The sequence below is a fragment of the Homalodisca vitripennis genome, chromosome 4, assembly GCF_021130785.1.
Source record: "Homalodisca vitripennis isolate AUS2020 chromosome 4, UT_GWSS_2.1, whole genome shotgun sequence".
NCBI classification, from domain to species: domain Eukaryota; kingdom Metazoa; phylum Arthropoda; class Insecta; order Hemiptera; family Cicadellidae; genus Homalodisca; species Homalodisca vitripennis.
The window spans coordinates 135331940-135355073 of NC_060210.1; the positions used below are offsets into that span (position 1 = coordinate 135331940).

General features: G+C 31.7%; 1 long non-coding RNA gene across 1 annotated transcript; it reads right to left on the bottom strand.

The window, feature by feature from the left end:
• Positions 1-2684: 2684 nt before the first annotated feature.
• LOC124360233 lies at positions 2685-17143 on the bottom strand. The gene is made up of 2 exons (XR_006922224.1): positions 17016-17143; positions 2685-2765 (listed from the first exon to the last, which is right to left on the bottom strand). It is a non-coding gene; the product is annotated as an uncharacterized LOC124360233 (long non-coding RNA).
• Positions 17144-23134: the final 5991 nt, after the last annotated feature.

Here is a 23134-nt window from a genome sequence, read left to right on the forward strand (position 1 = left end):
CAATTAATAAAGGATTTCAGTCTTATCATTGTTGTGAATGAACTATTTTGTAAATAATTTATATATAGACTAGAATTTTGTACATATATAAATAGGATATCCTGGTATATATAAGAGTAAAGATATGTAAATATAAAAACAAGAAAACAAAAACAATAAGTTACATAATGATGTATAAAGTGCAACTGGAAATTTCCCAACAAAATTTGGACATTGTTCAAAACTTTTAACAATTCGTATTTGACATGTAAGAATTTGAGGATTTATAAATATTAAAAGTGGAAATTTTACAGAAATTATTTTTATTGCCAAATGATGTTACTTCTAAATTTTGATGTCACGGAATATTCTTTCCAATACGAAACAATAACTTGTTCACTATAACATGCTACAAGGACAATGCAAATTCAAGTCTTAATATCAAATTTTACCCACATAAAATTTCTTTAAATATGGCCATGAAACTAAGTTCTAAAACTGGATAAGATTTTGAAAATATATTCAAGAAATGTAGATCCATTTTGTGGGCATTACCCAGCCCCCATATAAACTAATAAAATGTAATTTTCATTATCATTTTTCTTATAAAAATATATCATTAAAATTACAGATAGATACTTATGTAATAACTGAAATGATTTCTATTTACAACAATATAGAAAGGCACTGTGTATTACAGTTGTTTTTAAAATTAGATCAAACATAACAGAATTCTTTGATTCAACAAATTAAACAAGTTATTCAGTACATATAAATTAAATAAAATCATGCCTTCTTGAGAGTTGTAATCCTGGTTGTTTCTTTTCATTACCCAACAGGCTACACACAGCCACAGCCAGTAGCACAAAAATAAAAATTGAATTGAAAATCTCTTTAAATTAATTTAACTGGAAACTGTATTTAACAAATGGTTTTTTTCCAAATCAATACATACAAGTTGTAAGAACCAATAGTAAAGCACAAAAAAAATCAAAACTCTGGTAATATGTTATCTAGTTACATAGTAACTAAAATTCCATCAATATTTGAACACAATATCACTAATAAATCGAAAATCAATAATTAACTCTTAATTATAAACTAACAAATCCCATCCCACCCATCTTTATATATTTTAAGCATCAATCCAATCTGTGTGACAAACAATGCTAATTATTTTATAACTGTTCGAGTAATACGATAATAAAACTAAACAGGTATATAATGTAAAATAATTGAAATACAATCACATATACTCATGAAATGTTCTACAAATTTAGGATTTGCCCAAACCATATTTTCCTAATAACAACTCTTATAATGCAATATTTAATTCACTTGGTGATTTCTCTTTGACTATTTTAAAAATTACTGAAATTACACTCCTAAAACTAAGCTATTAACCCTTTGAGTGCCAGAGAATCGCTGTCAGCGATCCCACATTATATGCAAGAAATGCCAGAATCGCTGTTAGAGACTTCTACAGTAACGCTTATATTTTATATAGTATTTATCTAAATTGACTCAATGACTATACATACGCATTCCAAAGGCTTCAACGTAACTTTTGATGTAGGTTTTGTTGCATTCTGATTTTTATGGTGGTTGTAAAGTGAGCGTGTCAGTCGAGTTTAGAATCGACTGCTACGTGGACGAGCCATCACATGTTTTGTTTGCGCTGCTTTTTATTTCACAAATGATATTGAAAGTTTTTAAGTGTAAATGGGTTTGGAGTGTTAGTATCTTCAAATTTCGTTTGTGTATGTTGTTCTAGTCTGTGTGTAAGTAGAACAATGACTTGACCGTGAGTTACGGCGATCATAAGCATCTAGTACTCTACTAAATACGTTTGTATAGTTTTTATGTTTTTTGTGTTTGTTCAGTGATATTTATAAACAATGAGTCGTAAAAACATTTCTGACAATGATGACCTAGTATTGCAGGCATTAGATTTAAGCATTAGCAGTGTAGACAACACACAGTGTGTTAGTTTAGGTTAGAAAATTTCTAGTTTTGTAGTGGTTCATATTTTCATATTTTATCCAAACTTTATTTATAAGTATAAAAAAATTTGTATATGTCTTTGTAAAGAATTAAATGGAGTATAAGATAGAATAACTAAAAGTGAAAAAATAAAATATTTTATTTGTATAAAAACGTTAAATAAGTGATCAATGTATTATATGTATAAAGAAAGTATATTTACCTAAAAAAAAAACCCCAAGACATTATACCAATAAATAAATTTGTTATTAATTTTTAACCAGACCCTTGCAGAATCAGGCATTTTTGCTCGGCATTTTATACATACCATATAGCAAAATGCTGCGGCACTCAAAGGGTTAATTGTAAAATATAAAGTAAGTTGAACATTACACTTATAAACAAAATATAAATTATTTATCTTTAAAATTGTATACAATACAGCTTTGTTTCCATTACACCCCAGGAGAAATTGTCAAATTAATAAGTAATTGACTAAACCCCTTCTCTGAGATTATATATAAATATATATTATGTTATTTAATAATATCTAATAAAGCCATCTAGCCAATAACTAATTATAACTATTCTCAATCCAGTATACTTCCAAATAAAAGTGAATTTTTCACAAATAGAAAAAATACTTTAATCTAGGTAAGAATGTAGATTATAATTTTGATCAGTTACAGTTGGTTTTTATTTAAAAGATTTTGCTAAGTAAAAAGCTTTTAAAACATCTTTTATTGACTCACCCAACCAGTTATGTTACAAAGGTGATCAGTGATCAGAAAACCCAGGAACACCTGAAACCAATAACAAATGTCTTAATAAAGATATTATCTACTAGTAAATTACATATTTATGTATGATGAGCCATGAAGCAAAAAGTAGACATAGGCCTAGTAGTAAGAGGAACAGCATGCCCATTCATTATATTGATTGTGATTAACACACTAACAATAATCAGAATAGATCAAACATTGTTTAATGTCATCTAACTGAAATCCATACTATTGAACAAACTAAAAGGAAGGACAGATATGCACAAAATTAAACCTTTGTATCCCATGAAAGAAAGAAGGAATCAATCTTTTAGTTGAAATCAATATTACTTGAATTATTATAGTTTTAGGCTACATTCTTGAGGCCTTGAGTAGGAACAAAATAAACATTTATTGTGACACATATACACTAAAGAACATTTTTTTTAAACAAATTTTAAAAATACATATTTAAAGCCAATTACAAAAGTTGTATAAATATAAAATTTATATAACTTAAATTTATATATAATTTTAATTTATATAAAAAATATATAAATTAAAATATAATGTTTGTTTTCTACATAGAAAACAAGAAATATACAATCAATTAATACTGACAATTAAATTGTATAATTGAAAAGCGAGGAATCAAAGGTTTTTCCAATTTATATAAGGAAGACTAAAAATAATGGAATCACATTTAAAGTCTCAACGGGTTTACTGCCGGATTCACGGTCGTAAGAATCACACGGGAATGCGAAGGTACAGGATGTGCGATCGAAGCAGAAACGTACTTCCGGTATTTCGTTTACTTGAAACACCACTTAGTGTGAACAATTGTAGTGCTGCCACAAAGCTTGTTAAACCAACAGAAAAATGCCAATCACTATTTAATAGATGGGCAAGACAAATACGAATCATGTTTACACTGTAGGGTGTGAGTGAGAGTGCCTCACCATGTGTGTGGTATGGCTAGACAAGGGGGCCTTAGTTAGACCAGACCTAGCCCAACACACCTTGGTACAGGACTATAATCAATGTTCAGCTCGCTCCTTTAAGCCTCAATGACGTTTCAAGTTAACTTGAATTACAGTATTTCTATGAAACTCCATAATTAACTTAATGTTTGAAAATAGCAAGTAATAGGTTTTTATATTACTGCACTGAAGGAAGAGTTTTGTTATACTTTAAAACCTAGGCTAGAAAAAACAATAGAAAAGCTTAAAACATGCCACAAAAATGAAATGAAAAGTTACGTAAATTAAAATTTCAAAGACATAATATTAATTTACGAATGGATTAAATATACAAAATGCACATAAATGTTGACCTCTAGATATATCGCCACACAGTACAAATTGACGTATCGTACGAGATGAATAATCCAATGTTACAGAGACCGACAAACTTTACTTTCAGACGATCTTTACTTACACTGCAAATAGAAACAAAGACACGCACAGCGGGGTACAGTCCACGCCAAGACTGGCGCCACGACCAGAGGGAACGCTATATAGAGGAGAGGGTGGCTGGCCGGCTCAGTCAGCGGGAACTCAGACCACGTGACTCGCGATGACGTCACTCCGGGGATAACACCGCGTCATCCGACCGCGCCGAAACTTGACGAATCAATTAAAACCATACAATCTTTAACAGCAGTCGACCTAATCGATATTCACAGTCGAATTACAATTGCATATCATTGGATTCGTATGAATTATTTTATAAATGTTCACAGTAGTTACAGTATCCAACTCGGCGAACATTGTTATAGATATAAAACTTTCACGATTCCTGATGACAATAAGTTTATAATAATTCAAACTAATAAATACCGTGGAACATGCGAAAAGTCGATAAAGGCAAGTTGAGTAGTACACACGTGCACAGGCACGAGCCCACGGCACTCTATACCTGGTGTCTCAAGGTAACATAACAGACCTACCGCGAACTTAACTCTCCGAGAACAGATGTTGCTGCAAATACACGTGTCCAGTATGTAAAAATGTTGCTTTGCTAAGAACCGTTCAAATCGTCAAAATGTACCCTGGCCTTTCCATGTAATACCAATACCTAATAAAATAATTGTATGAACGAGGTCTGTAACTAGTAACGAGAGATCTTTATAGAGGCCGCCGCGTCATATTAATATCGAATTGTATATATGGGTATCCATTTTAATTTGTTCTGCATCATACTGAGTGATTGTCCAAAATAAAACCAATAAGGGATTTAGAAGTTAAAATCTTTTCGTAATCTATATTTACCTCCTTGATAACTTAGTTAATTGTATTTTTAATAAGATCTTACTGATAATTGTCCTAAAAACAGCAAAGTAAGAAATATTACAGTTCAGGATCTGCTACTAAAATATGACCCAAATTAATATAGTAATTTGATTACTTTAAATACTTTGCCTTTTACAATCATATAGAATATACGACATAATTAACAACGTGATCACAAATGTAGGCTAGCAGGCAGCCAGAAACCGAGTGTTGCACAAGACGTTGCTGAAGTGAAGTTCCAAGAAAGTGCTTCAAGTGTGAGCGGACAGGGCACATGGCAGTGTGGGGTGGGGTGGCCATTCCCCCTTGTTTGGTAGACTTCCGGCGCGGCGGCGAGGGCCGAGCGAGACCCGGCAGATGGCAGGGCGGACAGGCATGCCTGGCGACATGAGGGCCCAAGGCCGCTCACTGCCCACCTCTGCACCACAACATAACCTAAATATACGCACCGGATGCGGCCGTACAGACTATCTTTGTCCCCATCAGAGAGACTGCGACTGCCACTGCCACTACTGCAATCATTAAGCTACCGTTTGACCTTGCCGTCCGTCCACTGCCGGTAGACAATATTTTATCCTACAGGATAATGCAATTTATATAGTTAAATTATGTAACCTGTGCTCACTGATCTGAAATATTAGTGCGTTGGTAGTCAAGTTAAAAATAATCACCTTGTATTGAACTTAGGTCTCGGGCTTGCTTCAATTTGCAACTTCTTATTGTCGAAAACTAGGTTTGTATATTAATCCTTGAAAAATCACCATCAAATTTATCACCAAACATATGATATCCAAATATTTATTGTGTAGATAGTCTTTTTCAAGGAACGGTATAAACCTACATATATACAAAAAACAGTTTGAAATTTAGATATTGTGAAATTCTTTACCCAACATATTTCGTTCTAGCATCCCAATTTAAAAAAGGCTACATTTATAACACTGAAAGTAACCAATACATGAAGAGTAACAATAACAAAGAACAATTTAAATAATACATTTGCAGAGCTATGAATTAATATAAAGTATGTGGTACTATGAGAAAAACAGTAAAAATGCGAGTTTTCAAAAATACACTGAAACATTGGTTTCAAACCTTACATTTTACTATAATCAAAACATACTTTGAATTGTCAAATTACAATATAAATTATATGTGTAAGTACATATTTTGTAATAGACAAATATTTGGATAAGGGTAAGAAACTTTATATTCACATTGGACTTTAAACTTGAAAAGATCACAAAATCGATAGTGTAACTCATATAGCCTAATTAAGTAGAACAAAATGTTGATTCATATATCAGTTCTAGAGTTGATAATACAGGACTACTTACTACAAAAAGCAAGTTATGACACAAAACTGCTTTTGAGTTTTATTTTTATTAAATAGGTTGTGTTTTGAATTTGGGGACTGATTTGGGCCATCAGTACTAAAATGAAGCGCCAGGTCATGCTAAACAAAAATGCACACTTGTAGTTGTATGTTCAAAATTTTGAAATAAACTATGTAACTGTGTTCTACACAGATTCAACCACATACTTCTGGAAATAAAAGGTTGAGAGTTTGAACATTTGTGCAACAAAATGCTTTATGATAGTTGACAGCAAGTTATACCGACCAACAATTATATTGCTCTAAGTTTGGTTAGTTGACAAAAAATCTAAATTCTATAAACTTATTTAATTTCAAAATAAAAGCCAACACAAACAATGAAAATGGCTAGTTACATTTCATTATCTCCAGAACTTTTAGGCTACTTTATTGAAATATAAATACAAACCAATGCCTTTTGCCTAATAAGTGTTTATAGTTTATGAATAGCCTGTTACAAAAGCTTCCAGATCCAAGCAATCATTTCAGGTTGCAGCACCTGTCCTACACTGATGGCGAAATATATATTTATATATAAAACCATATCAACAAAATTCTTAAGGGGTTTGCCAGAAACTCAAACAAATATTCTAAACCAACTTAAGCTAAACCATAATTTCCTACAAATACTCATAATTTAACTAACAGTTGATTTTTATTTTACAATGATTCCTGATAAAACTCAACACCATTGGATCAGCACTTTCCTGTAGGTTTTATAAAATTGACTACCAATTGTAAACAGTATACACTTAAAACTACACTTTTTTAGTTGATTTCCATCAATACAAAGGCTTATCACCAGCTGAAAATAATTTAAACTGTGTCATTGTTAAATAATGACAATAAAGAGATTTAAGTAACAATTTAAGAAGAACAGTGAGTTTTTTTATATAGCCTAAGCCCACCAACTCTTTAACAGAATGCTATGTGAAATAATAAATCAAGGCAGTCATACAATGTTGCCAATACCAGCTGTAGGTTTATAGTATAGTTGTGAGCCTATTCAAATTTATATAAATAATTTAACTCAATGTGGTCACACTAGTTTCACATTTTGTTCTTAGCAGACTTTTTTATTGATAGAACTAAATTTCTTAGTTGTATTTTCAGTATAAAATTGACTAATATAATGCAGCAGCACATGTAGATATTCTGGTTATAACAGGAACTTAGTTTGATATTTCAATCTAATTAATGCAAACAAGTTAAAACGTGAATACAGTAGACAGAATTGAAAATGTAAGCATTTTCACTAATCATGTTTAATAGAATTGAAATCCACAATATGTATTGTATAATAAATAAAACTGCAATTATCAAATTGGAAATGAAAAAGAAATCGATGTAATGGTGTAACAAATATCCTGCAGGGACTTACCGTCAGTTATTCATCACACAGAACAAACAGTCACACAACACATGGTCCAATATTATTAGTCTATTATATTTCGAAAAAGGCAGGAAGCACATTTACAAGCACGTCTAATAATAACAAATTCTCACACGCGTGAAAGTCGTTGGGACTAAGCGACAAGCTGAAGGCAAGGCCGACTGTGAACTAACGTGAGGCAGGTTGTAGCGCGGACTGTACCGACCGACAGATGGCGAACACGAACAGGGAATGTGGCGCCAAAAACTGGCGGGAATCTATTGTGATGTGAGCGCCCTACCTGCAGGCTGCCAGGGGTGCCACCACCCGATCTGCAACACGCTTATTCCCCAACCGACTAACTTGGAATCTACGTATGACGATCGTGATGAACACCAAATAAAAAAAGTACTATCTGAACGAAACCCCTTTATTAAACGTCGAATAAAATATTAAATTAAATAATAATGTAAAAAGTTTAATTTCAGAATTCAGTTCCTTCCGTAGATTTGAGTTGTCTGATTGTGCCTAGATTTGATCAAATTATAAAGAACTATATAAATACGCGTTTAAATGTATTATGTTCACTGGTGAAAATTGCGTTTTTGGTCTATGAAATGTTACGTTTTAGAGATCTGTGGAACTATATGTAATTTTATCAACACTTAAAATATAACAAAGCAGTTTTATTACATGATATTGATAGTTTATAAACCTGAAAATTTAAGCGACTAATTCATTATTCACTGGCAGACAACAGGTAGTGGATATTTTAGTAACAATTAAAAATGTTCTTCATACTATAGAAAAAATGTAACACAAATTATACCAAAACATGCAAAATGCAGTAGCAAAGATGTGTTTTTATGGCCTCTCTCCCAGTTTCAATTATCACCATCATACGAAAACAATTCATGCTTCATTCAGGAAATAACTTGATAGGTTAGTGCTCCAACTATCTTAGCTTATAATAGTGCTGGTGCTCGAAATTGATGTAGGATCTTGCTATATAAGTTCTAATAAGAAATACATAATCAGGGGAGATCTCTCATTTTAAATATTAAACCTCATTCAAAAGACTTTAAATTTTATATTTTAATTAGTTACCTATATAGCAAATAACTAAATTTCTACATATTCTGAATATTTAAAAAGAATAGGTACATTTTAACAACAAAAACTAATAAGCGTTTTGATGCACTAGACATCTCTCATAATTCTACAACCAAAAATTAAGACTAAGTATTAAAATATATTCAAGCGGGCTGGAAAGGAAACGTAATCATTCCATAACTTTGTTAAAATATTTTATATTAATTGAGTATCTATTTAATTACAATTCTTTCTTTTCCTTTATAACTCGTACCAAAATTATTCTACCATTTACTACTAAGTTAGAACACAATTTAAATGTTTTTAACTGTTATGAAACCCTTTGTATTGAGTGTAGAAACAAATACTTGGATTTAAACAATGTTGCAGAGTTATATTGTGTTATTTTATATTTTGTTTTTAATGATGAGCTTCTTATCAGTTTGATCTTTTAAATTTAGACTGAAAAATAAACAGATACAGATGTATATAGCAGAAGCTGTATAAATTAAAAAGTGGGGAAGTCGTGAGCTATTTGCATTATTTTAAGAGCCAACTCACTCTGTACATGTGGGACATCTTGATTATAGTCCCATAAGAAATATGTTAAACCCCATGCACTTTTATGATCTTGTTTATAGTTTTTCATTCAATTAAAGGCTAAGCTGGTTAACAAGTAAAAATAATTATGAAATCAGCTAAATAAATTTTGAGGCAGTTAATAACAACAAAACTTGTGTTGATATACATTGTTTTTATTCTTACCATAACCCTCACTTTGGCAGTTGACACAAAATCGCCATGGTGGGGAGTTTACCACGAACATCCAATCACCACAGATCATCATTAAATGCTTTATCATTGCTCTCTTGCTTTCTGCTGCCATCATAGGGCTACTTTTGGAATTGATAATGGAAATGTCTAATCACAGTACTATTGTCTTTGTCCATTGCCTAGTCATGATTTTGTGCCTAGGAATAATAATATATGAAACATTTTATTGCTTTCTTCATTGACAGTGATTTAGCTGACTTTCATCAACTCTTTAACTTCCAACTTCTTTAGCTATTTTATAGAATTACTAGATCTGCTTGTAAATTCCTGCAGCTACGTTTTACTGATACACTGTTGTTGTTTTTAGTTCTTTCCATAATACATGTAATTTTATTTTAATTTAACAGTACAAACATTTCTTGTACAAATAAGTATTCATTTAAGTTTAGTTTACCTTTAGGTTTAATATTTACATTTATGTATAGTATAATAATTTTATTCTAATAGAGTTGTTAAAATAATAAAAGCACGAGTATGTTCTCCCACAACTGAGTAGCTCAATCAATTAAACTCTGTAGCCCCTAAGGCGTATCAATGAAAGTCAACCAGGAGAGGGTTAAGGAACTATTCCATTCCTATAACTATTAAAGAACGTTTAAACATTGAAGTTTCACACTTTCAAATTGCACATCACATTCAACTTTCAAATCGAGATGTTACATTAATACCATGTCTCAGATGTTTATGACACGTTTAAGTATATACAATGTTAAAAAGGATAAAAAAACAAGCACTCTCAATTATAGGATGGTTGGCCTGCAATGTGGACCAGGGTACCTAAAAATACGTGAAATTTGAGTTTAAAACTTATATTTCTAGAAGTTTTAGTTAATTATCTATTATAAACAATAGTCTATTTTAGAATTTCTCAGTCTATATCACAGGAGCACCATATCTTGGCAGGTCTGAGATAGGATTAATCTTGTGTTATCAGTTTAAACTATTGACCTTTCCTAGTTGACAATAAACAACACACTCTTTTGTTTCTAAATTTGGCTTCCTAACTTTCAAATTTAATCAGTAAATAACAAAAAGACTTCTGTTAATGTTATGGTCACGACAAAAGTATTGGTTTGTCATTTTATAATTAAGTTTTATTTCCATCAATTTAATCTAAGGTATTTGATTCAAAATGTTAAACCAATGTTAGACTGGGTTTTCCCATGTCTAGTGACTAATGTGGTGAAGAAATTTGTCACCTTATTCATGGTATTGAATAGGAAAATTAAGAGCCGGTCACATTCTCTGTTTTGGGTTCATCAGTCAAGAGTTTGGATACGAATTGGGTACAAAATTTATAATTAATCATAATTTCATACACTTTTTTACATATATGGAAAATGCTTTGACAGATGTACAATTGTGAACTTATGATTTTCACTAACCTAATGATTGATTTTTTCAACTACTTTAGCACTGTTATTTTTAACTGCAGTAAAGCGCACAATGTCTCCTCTTTGCACAGAACACAATTCATAATGAATTTCCACTGGTTGTATTTTGACCAAAAGAAATTTTATGACGCTATATAGAGTTGTTAGGAGAGTTGATTGCAGCAGCCATTTAGAACACTACTTTAGAACCCAAAGAAAGGCATAGTAACCTTTATTTGTACGGTCGCTTCAGTGTGATAAAGCAAAAATATTTATTACAGTCTATAGTAAGTGTGATAAAGCAAAAATATTTATTACAGTCTATAGTAAAATATTATCATCTTACTTTCAAGGAATATGTAGGACGGTGGTATAAAACCATATGGTATATATGGTATAAAACCACCGTACATAGCAGACACTCCTCCTAGCTGTTATAAGCAACATCATGGTCTTACGTATAATAGACGAATTACACAACAACTTGGTGAAGGAGCAGTGGCAACAACCAAAATTCAGTAATCACACACAGTTTTCCTACTGTGAAGTAAATTCGGTTTGTGGTTTTTGCTTATTATTTTGAAAAATAATTGAATACTGTGCTGCATTTCTAGACAAAAGAGAGTGAGTTAAGGTAGGTAGCTCTCATTTTAAAACATGGTATTACCTTTACTATCTTTACTCTTTGCACTCGTAAGGCAAGCAGGACTGCAAAGTTGCGGACAGCTCACGTTAGTTTTGCCTTAGTTTGTCTGCACAACTTGTACAGCCAGTACAGATGGCAGTGCTACTTTCATTGACAGCTTGGTGGCCATATTTGTTATTTGCCTCCCCAGATCGGAATTATTTTTCAATTTCCTCCATGTTATTTGCACATTAATTAAAAATGTATAAAGAGGAAATGAAAAATGATTTAGAATGTATTTTTAATGAATTTTTCTAATACAAAGATAAACATACATTAGGGAAATTTAACCCTTACTCATATATTGTTAACATATGTAAATTAAATGTTATAAAGTAAGCCTTTACGGTTTTTAAGAATAAAATTTAAAAATAGTTTACCTATGTGTAATCAAGAATAGTTAGCACAAGTCTTCTAGTAAAATTTTCTAGGTTTCTATCACTTCAGTGTATAGGCCCACTACGCATTATTCGTCGTATTTGCAGTCAATGTTAAGAGAAGAATTATAGGCCCATTTAAAATTTACTGCTTTATTTAATAATTACATTAAAATAAAGCTGCTCGAAAGACTTCAGCACTCACCATTCATTATAAAACAAAGAGAATATTAGAAAATAACTGCATTTTTAGTGGCCAGTGGTGCTGCAATACACGCTATGGATGTATTATATCTTGGCCAGTACAGCTGGACAAACGAGCTGAGACAACATTACAGCAAAAATTAATCTGCGCTCCCAATAAAATAGCGGCGGCCAGTAGAGCTAGCATACAAGCTCTATGGACAAATTATAAATACTGTCTTTAAGTGCATAGGGTTAAGTAATTGTTTTTAGCTTTTTGTACTAGTTTAGTCAAGTCTTTAGCTTTATGTAAATCCACCATGTTTATATGTGTGTGGTCAAACTGTGTTCTAGGTGTGTGGCTAAACCGAATAGTACTCAGGTTTGGGAGGATAGATTGTTTGTAGTGTTATCCTACAGTACATTAAACACTAACACAGAGGTCTTATTTAACTTAAAGGTTATTTTATGTGTCCATTTACCCATCTATGAGAAATTATTATAGTAATATATTATATTATTTTTCTTTGTTTTAGGACTCTGCTTTGAACCTTTAACATGGACCACCAGTCATGGAGTCAAGAATGCTAGTCATTATATCGAAGTAATGTTTGGTACAATAAGTTAGAAGTAGGCGGGATGGTGTTAACGTTCCTCAATTTAATTTGAAGTCAGACTTTGTAAGACAAGAATAAAAGATTTAATGTTCACATACGATAACGAGAAGCCATCATTTAAACAGGCTATCCATATAAGCTTGAACTATAGACAGCATTAAAAAAAGAAAACCATATCAGAGAAAAGGCAACTCATCAGAAAATGTTTGATGAGTTCAGTGAAGAACAGGATGAAAATATTGCCTGCAATGAGCTTAAATTTAAGTAGTAAGCAAAATCTTCAGACTTGTCTACCACAACACCACTTACTTCTCTTGCTAGACCGTTTTCTCAAATAATGTAAACATCAAGTAGACCTTGTATTGCAGATAAAAATTAGGGAAAACACAGTTTAATTAGGTAGGAAATTATACTCTGCTAATATTAGAAGCTGTGGCATTGTTTTCAAAATATTTTATAATAAACACGATTATTTATCGTCACAAATGTAACAATATCCAGATATTGAGATTGATTTAATAAAAATGCCGTTTGTTGATGCTATTTATTGTACATCAGGTAAACCCCCACTATAAATTACCTTGATAGCACCAAATTACCTCGATAGCACCTTATTTGAGAAAATAAATCTACAGAGTATAGTACTTATCACACGTTCAAATTATGTAGAATAAAACTAGGGGTTTAACCCCTAAACTGCGGTCTATATCATCAAAATTGTGGTAACGCAGCATACAGGAATATCCATATTATCTTATTTTAGTTTATTGTTTGGATTATAATTCACAATAATGCTAAAAATGTGTAAATGTACTGATTTATGACCATTGGGAAACAAATTGGATTGCGTATAATAAAAGAAAACAATAAAAACCAGTCCTTATTCTTTATTGACATTTTGTCTTAACATGTGTCGTAGCGTCTTATAACTGTACAGTGCACCTACATATTTGGTGTATCTATATGTAAAACTAGTTTGAGGTTTTTTTTAAAGAAATTGCTTCTTGTAGGAATTAGAAAATAGATTTAACTTTGGAAAAAACAGATATTTTTTAAATTTCTTAATTCACACTCACACGTATTAGAATAAGAGAAAATAAATTTGTATACTAAGAAGTCCTAGTAGCTACAGTACAGTAACATATGAAATCCGAAAATACCTTGAAAATGAGCTATCCTGTAATACGTCCATCGTTATATTTTCAACATCACTCATGATGGATCCATTGATATGAAAATAACCTGCAATATTCCTATTTATTCATATCACGTGACTTCCTTATCTCATGACTGATGGTAATGTCAAGTTCAGGAACAATGACACAGTTTAAGCTGTGATATTCGAGTTCTAGTTAATATTTTTATTAACCAAGTATTTTCATTTAGGGAAGCTTTGGGATGATTTATGACAGGATCACTCCTATGAACATAATAAAAATTCTTATCCTTTCCACATGACATGAATACTTTATTTCATAGGCTAAACAAGATCCTAGAATATTTCACCTCTATGAAACAACACGTATAAGTGTTACAAATGGTTTCTCTACAGGGTGATTCACGAGTTCGGGATTTTGTAGATCGTGACTTTGATTAGTTAGTTGACAAACTACATAGCTAAATATAAAGTGACAAAAGAAAATATTTAATCCCTGATAGGCTTAACTCTAGTATAGTTCAAGCTTAGTATAATTAGGCCTATTAATACAACTTTGGTTGTACTCGATAATTATACTATGGAGCTATATAACCTCTAAAGCAAAACATTTATGAATTTGGGAAGTTTCTATTTAAAACACAGTTTTAGACCGTTTTTTATGTTGGAAGTGAAGCATCTGATGAGTGACCGACAGGCACAATATTCTAGCCAAGGAATTACAAAGTAATTGGAGGGGTAAAGGGGAACATTAACAATTATTGGTATCAGTGTGGTTAATGACTTGAGTAGCCAAATCAAAATTTCAATGTTACCAACATATTGTGCTCATCCTCTGAACAAGAAATTATATGGTTTTATGGGGTGGAAATAACAAATAACTGTTTGTTAATAATTAAAATGTAAATTTGTGATTATATTTGTGTACTGTGATTCTTATTATTCAGCTTTATTTGCTCCCGATAGCTTATTTGAGTGTTCCACGGTCAGAACATTTTAGTGAAGCACCATCAACAGTTTCATGCAGTACCCTTCTCGGACTCTTGAATAACAACGGTGTCTATTACTCCTCATTCGTGGCGTGTTAACTCTAATACAGTTATTAATGTGATTGCTGTTTATGTGAGCAGTTAAAATATGAAGAAATTAAATGATTCTTTCTTGTAGGTCATCGTGTTTCTTCTGAGTGAGAGTTTTAAGTTGGATGTGTAATCGTGTGTTATTTTTAAATCAAGTAAAGCTAATTTAAAATAACCGGAAGTTACCATGTGGTAAGTAGGCTAAGTAGCCTACATGTAGGAAGTTATGGTTAAGTTAGTTTTGCTTATTTATTAAACTTATATTTGCTCTTTAACACTATTTAATATTTATTAAAAGTTTGATACAATTAGTAGGAAGTTATGGTTAGGTGAATTTACAATATTTCTTTGGTTTTTTAAGTTGCATTTCCTATAAATCAGTAATGGCCAGAGACAATCGGGATCAGAACTTTTAGAAATTTATTTTTTTACTGATAGGAACTACCTCGAGGGATGTTATTTGTATGTCACCATTGCCGGAGGCACTTGTGGCAAGCTGAAATGAACTTTTATTCTTAAGTATAAATTAACGTAAATGTCTTTTTTGGGTCTAATTTTACTTGATTATTATTTTACCCATCTAAAAATGGTATAGGCTAACCGCTCTGATGTCAGCAGCAACCAATAGGATGATGACTTACAATCATAACAAGACCACCACAAAACAATAACAATTACTCTGTGGGAGAATAGTAGACTCCCACTTAATAATAAAAAGTTCTTAGATGCACTTTTAATATTCTATAACTTTGTTATTTGTCATTTCCACCTTTTAAAACCTTAAGACCATTTTGCTAAGGGAGACGATAGTAATAAATTAATAATGAGAAACTCGTATTTTGCCACTCCAGGCTGTTACGTTCACAATTACAAATTTATTTGGCACAAATGTGACATATAACTTAAAGTGAACAATTGGAGGGGAAAGTAAATTATATATTAACTATTTATTTAATACAAATCCAACATTTAAGTTACTGATTAAGCTATTTAGATGCACCGGTTACTGAAGTCTGTCCAATACAGGATTTTCAACTGCCAAGTCCAGGGTTAACTTTGTTTAGCAAGACATATTTCCCTTGGAAAAATGTCACACTAGACTTAGTTCTGTGTAATTAAGTTAACGGATTTAGAGCATGGAAAAAGCTGAGGACGAGTTTCATTGTATATCAATCTGTTATTGAATTTGTAATAACCTGTTAACATTAACCTAACATAAACTAGCCTGCTTGTAAATTAGTAGGCTACGATTAATTCAAGGAAGAAATTGTCAAACTTTGGACAACACGATTAGATACTAAAATGGATAACCTGCCTCAAATAAGTTAATTTGTCCTTTCGATAGACTATAAGCATGAGAACATGATCCTATCAGGCCTAGAGTAACTGTATTAAGGCATAATCTGTTAGCAACTTAACCTCAAAGAGCAGTTGTACTTTAACATTATGTAATGTAAGAATAACTTCTGAATAGTTATATCGAAATAAGAAAACGATATAGGCTAGCTCTACCTAGTGATAAATCCCTCATAATGATTTTCTACTTCCTACTATCCTGATTCTGAAAAATGTACTCTGCACGTGGTTAGTCTAATAAAGTAGAAAAAGCCGGCAACCGGCGAAATCAGCTAAAACATACATTTCAATACTTTTAACAAGTATCTAAAATTGTATTTATAAATTAAGTCAACCCATATTGAAGAACTTGAGTTAGACTTTGCTAAACAAATGTAACAACTGACCAGTTGAAACAATTTACTACCCTTCCTCAACCCTGAAAAACTTGAGATGGGACACCGTTCAATACAGAAATGGATGCGATGTTGGAATGCAAAAACAAATTGATGAATATCCTTACCTTTCAAGTTGGGCAGTGGATTCGTCCAACTGATATTAAAATGTCCAGGACACGAAGACACATCACATAACTAAAAGACACTGACTATCTAGCCAAGCTACAGTCGAGTCCGTTCCCCACTCCACATCCGACGCAACAGAGAGAGGGCTCCTGTCTCGAGTTGCTCAGGTAGAATGTGGAGGGGGAAACCGGTTGTGAGGTAAAAACCTACTCACTGCGACAACCCAGAGCAAAGGAATTCTTTCTTCCCCACTTCCTTTCTAGCTGAACCTACCTGCGCCCTAACAGTTGGTAGACATGCTTTAGCAAACCATTATATAATATTCTTAAAAAAAATCTTTTAAAGTAAATTTAATCAATATATAAATAAAATATATACATCATTATAACAAATAAAAAGTTAACTTAAATGTTCACTTCAGAGACATGAGTGTTGTAAGTTATTAACGCATTTTCATCCATTAATTCAAAGTTATGATATAAAATAGTATTTTGTTATACACACAAAACAGAACGTATTATAAGTTATGTTATAAATTCTGTAACGTGGTGTTTAAAAATAAACAAACTATATAAAAAAACTACTATAAAATTGTTAGTTATGTTAAATATTAAAACATTTGCTTTTTAGAATATCTCTTTTTATAATAATAATGTTGTCTTTATTTTCATCAAGCGTTTCTCAGTTAAATACAGAACAACTGCTTTTCAGAACAACTATCGTCAAATACAACATATACATGAAAATTAAATAGAAATAAATAAATAAAATCTATACATTAAGCAAATTCTGCCTCATCTTATTCTTAAATGTAGCTATTGAACATTGTTTCACGTTTGGTGGGAGGTCGTTGTACAATTTCGGGCCGAAATAAGAGAAGCTCCTCCTTCCCAACTCCAGCCTAACTTTGGGAAAGTGAAGAAGATTCCCATGGCGGGTTCTGCGCTGAGAGACCTCATCCCGAAATGAGAGCTTCTCACTAAGGTACTGAGGCTCCTGATTAACAAGAGCCTTGTGTACCATGCAACACGTCATGACCCTGCAGACGGTCTCTACCGACATCATCCCAGCGGCACCTCTGTAAGGAGAGACATGCTCAAATCGTTTCAAATTAAAAATGAAACGGATAGCAGAGTTTTGCAACTTTTCAATGCGATGCATGTCTTCTCCAGAAATGCTATTCCCGTAGGCTGGGAAACAGTAGGCGAAAACGGACAGGACTAGTGACTGCATGATACGTAGCTTCGCAGACTCAGGTAAAATATCTCTAAATCTGTAGAGTCCCCTCAGTCTACCGAGTGCTCGTTGACAGGCATGCGTGACATGGTCAGAGAACGTGAGGCCACTGTCTAGCACAACGCCAAGAGTTCTCGCCCTATCAAATATAGGTTTTATAGGATATGATACGATAGTATTTTTTTCTTGACTTATAAAAAAATCTTTAGAAAGTATCGCGAACAACAATGGTTTATTTAAACATTCATGCGCATTCTTGAAAAGCAAACTCAAAATATTAATAGACTCTGAAATACAAATCTATAATATGACTGAATCCAATGTCATTAAAAAAACTGTTCGTTCACGTCACTTCTACCACAGCCGCTAATAACTGACTCGATCTTATAAGCATCATCGTGCCCAATTAACGTGCGTACTGTTCAGGTTTCTTTATTGTGTTTGTTACTAATTTTTGTTAAAAAAGGTAAATTATTACAACTGTATTAAGGTTTCAACCCTGGAGAAATCCATCACTTGAGGGACTGTCAACAATGATTTTGATAGGGAAAAGCTTGCTACCACTCTCATAGTCAACACCTGTTATCATCTTTCTTGTGAAAAAGACTATCTGTAAATTAATGTCATTTAAGATGTAGCAGTGAAGTTTTATTTGAGTAACTGTTTAACATTTTTAACCACTACACTTTAGAAAATTATTTAAAACATTATCATTCTAGAAGAAATGTGAATATTTAGTATAATAATTTAATATGCTGTCTTGTAATCAGACCCACACAAAACAGCAGAAAATGAAGGATGTATATTTGTCATGGTATGAATATGGAATATGACTAAAGGGTTAAATTCATATAAGCTTACATGGAGTAAACAATTATATTCTTACTTATACCCATTTTCCATTGCACTGACTACAAAATAGTGCAATATAGCAACTTTAAATGGTGATAACTCCATGTGAAGTAATCAAATTTTAAAAAAATCTTGTCTTAAAGGGCTGTCGCTAAAAATAAAAATCAACTCAATTTAAAACTGACCTTACAACCCAAGAATTTAAAAATTTCTAATAACTGTTCAACACCTCTATGACACTTCTATTTCTCATATTGTGGTATTTGATCCATTGGAGTGTATTTACCCAGTCTCTATCATAATTAAGTTATGACACTAGGTTTTGATTTACAATAGCTTTTTTTATAGTCAGTGAATTTAAACTAAAATTTGCTCTAATAAAATTAGATTTTGACAATTAGGTTTTATGTATTAGTTGATATTGTTTAATATTTTAATAAAATAAATTTTTTATTTTAAGAAGCTGAAGTATTGGATATCATGATGCAGATTAATGAAGACATTAATACATGTCACATGATCTGTTAACTTTTGTTAGTTATCATCACTAATCTACACTACACATCTAATTTGATAATTTTATCTGGCACTAACATTTTAATTGCATTCAACAGCAATTATTTATTTACTTTCTACAGTGATGCCTACTGAGCAGATCAAATGACCGAGTCTTTGGTGTAGTACGAAAATCCACTTGGGAGAAGAGCATTGGACAGTCGTTCATTAATTTGGATAGAAATAAGATATCAGCAACTTCATGCCTGACGAAGATCCAGAAGGAGAAGCTCAGGTAAAAGATCATATGTAATCTTTCACTTAATCGGACAGAAACTATAAAGAATAATGACTTTTAATAATGAACATGTTATACAAACTTAAATCTGTGGAGCCAAATTTTGAACCCACTAAATATAAGTCTACTTTTAATATCATGGTGGTGAACATTTTTGAACTGTTGAAATAAATTCACAATCCCCTACTGTTGTGGCGAAGCATCAAAGACTACAAAAGAAATCATCTTGAGAGACTTGCAACAATGAACTTCTAAGGACTGACTGCACTGAATGTGTCCTGATGTATCCTAAGTGGATATCAGATATCATTCTGGGAATACCCACGAATCCTCTCTTCTGTCACATAATGAAAACTTCTAACCAAAAGTAAGGTTGTTCCATACTTCATACCACAATTGATCCGAATAATAAAATTCTCTGCATAAAAATCTAATTAACGTGAATAAATGATACAATGCAGAGTTAATGTAATCTTTCTAATAATAGCATGCATTTGCTTCATTTGGATCTAAAAAGTAGCCACTGAAGATCTAATCCAATTATTATACATAGGTAAGATGACTGAGATTTGCATTTCCAGTATTAAATTCCTTATGTATTATCTAAGATTATCTATTATGACAATATAGAATGTGTTGGGATGTATGATTATAAATAAATGCATAACATATAACATAGTACAAATAGCTAAATTCAAACTACATTTTCTAAATTTTAAAGTTATTTGGTTATTTCTAAAAGGTTTATTACACACACGTTTATTGTAAATCTTAAAAAATTAACAAATTGAACGACGATACATTTTGAAATTATATAAAACTGATAAGACAATTATTATAATATATCTAAATAAAATAGTGATTATTATAATATTTGATCATGCCTTTGATGAGCTTGAAAACATTTAAAGATGTTTGTCACGGGATACTGCTTCTTGTGTTTGTGGTATCCGCTAATCAAAACCAGTTACTTAAGAGAATTACCGAATTTATAAATACTATTTATGTATAACAACAATTAAAGAGATCTATGATTGAGCCATGTGAAATTTAATAGTTGTAAATTCTGTTCTGTAACAGTTGTACATTAAGAATTGGAGTTCTGGAAAGGCAAATCTATAATAACATAATTAAGTATGAAAATGGCTAGATTGATCTCTTTTTTATTATTTTAGATTTTAGGGCTACGCAAAAGTATTTTGGAAATATGAAGGAAATGTACATAATCTTATTTATTTCTAATTGTTGTATTTATATTGAACAATGTTAAGCAGAGTCCGGCTCTACCATTCTAATGTTAAATTGTTGAAGTTTACATACCTGTTTCTCAAAAACTATAGAAGATAAGAATATGATTTATTTATTTTAATACACTTTTCTTAAAACTTCCACCCAGAGGATTTTCATTTTTATTTAACAAAATGTTTTTCAAATTTCTTACGAAATGCTCAAAAACGTTGTTTTTTGAAAACAATCAACAATTAAAAATTAAATTTGAATATTTTGCCAAACGCTCGGGTCAAAATGTACACCTTAACATATCCTACAAAGTACAATGAAATTATAAAGATATCTGTAGCAGTTCTTAATTAACAGTTACACAAGTAATAAAATTGAAAACTTTTGGAAAATTGAATTTAAAGTTAAATACTACACTAATACAAAACATAAATGTACCTCAGTGCATTCCAACTTCATATGCTGGTTTGTCTGGGCCCTCCTCTGCTTTGTACTCATCCTCCAACCGCCTTTTTGTTGGAGTAGACTTTTGTAGACTCGTCCTCTCCATTTCATTTATAGCTTTTTCAGTCTTGGCGATTTTGAATCATCAAGTTTTTTTAGTACTCTAACACATTTCACTCCCAGACAATACTAGCTTTGCCAAGAGTTTACACCTTGCAATGTTTCCCAAATAGAAACAAGCTAAAGTCTCATACAGGTACACACCATACTCAAGTGTATTCCTCATAATAAATGTTTTCTTCCAGACCAGATCATATTGTTTAGACTCGCTTGGGTTTTGTGTACCACCATTTACATATTTCTTGAGGCTTTCTGAAGAGGGCAAGTCTTTGAAAATAGGCTTTATTTCAGTCATGATAGTAACATGTATGCGAAAATAATCACGATCATAACTTTCATAGTTTATTTTTGATTTTTGGGATTTGTCGCTACACAACTGCTAAACAACTTTATAAACTGCTTTATAAAAACTTATATAAAATTAGTTGTACTCAACGGATTTTCATGAAACTTGTTTTTAAAACAAATGTGAATAAATGTAGAAGAAATTTTTGCAAAAAAAGTTAAACAATTTTGACTCCGAGGGTCATTGAAATCCCCTTAAACCTATTAGCTTCAAGTCACCTTGTTTGCTTCCTAATTATAATCTGAAATTCATTCTTAATTTTCTTAGAGATTGCAGAAATAATACATCATGAATTTGAATTTATATGCAAAATATCAGCTTGATTGAGTAATGAAAACAATTCAATTTAAACAAAGATTTTTGCATCATGGCGATGGACAAAGAGAGAGATTGAGTAAACTAATGGTAGAAATTGAATAAATATTTATACCAAATTGTAACACTATTATGCCTTCAAACATTTCAGAGCTATCAAATGTTGAAGGAAAGACACAGATAGATGGTTATGTTAAACGAAATGAGATCAAAAATATATTTCTCAATAGGATATTTGCTTGTTATTTATCATTTTATTACACACACAGAGAGAGTTTGCAAGCTAATGGTATGAATGAAAAAATGAAAATGGAAACCCACAATGAATGAATTAAATAATTTGTTTGATGCTGCAAACGAAATAATCTATATATTTAATGTATCCGATTTGTCATAAAAGCAAACTCATATTGTGAACCAAGAATAAAGAGGATTAAAATATGATGTGCCATAAATGGAGAATAATTTATAACCTTCAGAACACCTCTCCCAAAAAATATGTCTCCTTTGTGGTTCCTGTATGGGAACTAAAAAATATAATTGAAGAAAAACAATATCTCTTGACTTGGCCACAATTATCAATTAGATTTTCATAACAGTTCATAGAACTGTTAACTTATATTGAAACTGGTATACGGTATTGGGGTTGGCACTAAACCACTTTTATTTCATCTGATTTTCTTTATTCTCTAGAATGAAAATCAAACTAATTTTGAAACACTATAAGCTTTTAGCTCCTGAAAGCCCTGCATCTCTGGCGGTTCTCAGTTTGG